Below are 2105 nucleotides of genomic sequence, written 5' to 3'. Positions count from 1 at the left end.
CTCAGCTATGGTCGTACTGGTTTCTCACTTCTTCCTGATATGGTCTGGACCTACACACACACTGAATTGACTTCCTGCACTTTCCTCAAAGTGCATTCTTAGATTATTTATCTTTTCTGATTTTTATTACATATTCTGATTTTTCTGTTATATTTTTAAAATTCCCAAATCATTTTATTATCTTGATACTTTCTAGAACTGATTTTCTTCTTTTTTAAAAAAAATCAGTCTCCTTAGAGACTGTGAAAAATTACCAGTGTCAACTACATTGTAAGGCATCATGACAGGGTTTTGGGGGAAAGTTTTCAGTGAGCAATGATTGCATCTCAGACCTCAGTGGCTATGATACTACCACTGTGCAAAGCTAGAACTGATTTTCTATAATTTTCAAATAGAAAATTGTATTATTCTTAAGTAACATTACCTACTTTACAATATTTATTCTGTCTGATTTCTTCCTTCTTATTTAATTTATTGTTTAATACTTTCAGAACAATATTCAGTAATAATAGAAAGAGCAGGCATCTCTCCTGATTTTCTAATGTGTATCCAACGATCATACTCTCTCTCTCTCTTTCTCTCTCTCACACACACACACACAGAGAGAGAGAGAGAGAGAAGAGGTAACATGGCAAACCTGAGACTGCCATCTGTAGAAAGACTTGCTTGCAAGGTTGCCCCTTGGGTGGCATTTGGATCATGGTAGGATTCCTACCATTTCCTGTTAAGAAGAGCTTACTATGTCTAAACTGTGCAAACAATATGGTTTACGCTGAACATCTTTCCTTCTGATGTTTTAGAAAATGCTAGGCAGATAGTGTCTGTGTGACCAGCTCCCAGTAAAAAACTGGGGCACTGAGCTTCTAATGAACATCCCTAGTAGACATTTCACTTGTGTTGTTACAACTCATTGCTAGAGGAATTAAGCTCATTCTGTCTGACTCCACTGGGAGAGGATGCTGGATTTCACCCCGTGCCCTTTTTTCCTTTGCTAGTTTCATTTTATATCCTTTCACCATAATAAATCATAGCTGTGAGTATATACAACTATATGCCAAGTCCTGTGAATTCTCCTAGTAAACTATCAAAACTAGAGTGGTCTTGGAGACTCCCAAAACACACAACACCTGCATATATACACATATATAAACACACATGCATATATACATATGTATTATTGTGTTAAAGGAGCACTTGCCATTAAAATATTCATTAGATTCTACCAGTGACTTTTTCTCATCTGTTGATATTATATTTTTTCTCCTTTGACTTATTAATATATATTTTATAAATTGATTTCTTATCACCAAGTCATTCTTGTTTCCCGATGCTCTCTCTTGTTGACTTCTGTGACAGTGCTGTACACTGGATTATTTCCCTCCCTCTTTGAAGGCTATTTCCATCTCCTTCCTGCATGAGTTTCTCTTTCTTTCTTTTTGTGTCCTTCAGGTATGTTTGTGCCTTGCCATCGGCTCTTTTTTTCCTCACTTTTTAATTATAAAGATTATAATTAAAAATTTTAATTTATTTCTCAGACTCTCTTATGCATATTCATTATTTGAAGTATGGCCCATACGCATATGACATATCAAACTCAGTCTCCAGTAGCTCTGACCCCTTTCTGCACTTCAGATGCATAGATCGAATTTCCTCCTGGGCATCACCCCTAGATGTCTCATTCTCACTACAGACTCAATGTATTTAAAATTGAACTCATTATCTTTCCCTCACTTACTTCTTTGTTTTCAATCTCAGTTAATTACACTAAGCTATAAAACTGGGCTTTATCTTTGACTACTTTCCCTCACTCAACCCATACAAATTATCACTCTCCAAGTTCAGTTGATTCTACACACCTTTCAAGTTCATGTAGTTTGTTCCCCCTCTACTTGTACTAGCTCTAGTATGGGCTCCTTCAACTTTGCTGCTATTATTAATAAAGTCTCCCACTGGACTCTGTGACTCCAGGCTGCCCATCAGCCAATACATTATCTACACTGAATTTACAGGTTTTTGTAACTTGCAAATTTGATCAACTCTCTCCCCTGCACAAACTTACCATAATTCTCCATTGCCACTCAGAAGACTAATAGTTTTTAGTCTGG

The 2105-nt window shown here is 36.4% G+C and overlaps 1 non-coding gene across 1 annotated transcript; it reads right to left on the bottom strand.

Moving 5' to 3' along the window:
- Nucleotides 1–228: 228 nt before the first annotated feature.
- Nucleotides 229–366, bottom strand: LOC111547479. Its single transcript, XR_002733149.1, has one exon. It is a non-coding gene; the product is annotated as a U4 spliceosomal RNA (small nuclear RNA).
- Nucleotides 367–2105: the final 1739 nt, after the last annotated feature.

This window comes from Piliocolobus tephrosceles, chromosome 5 (assembly GCF_002776525.5).
Source record: "Piliocolobus tephrosceles isolate RC106 chromosome 5, ASM277652v3, whole genome shotgun sequence".
NCBI classification, from domain to species: domain Eukaryota; kingdom Metazoa; phylum Chordata; class Mammalia; order Primates; family Cercopithecidae; genus Piliocolobus; species Piliocolobus tephrosceles.
Note: the sequence above shows the minus strand (reverse complement) of the source record. Positions and strands in the feature narration are given on the sequence as shown.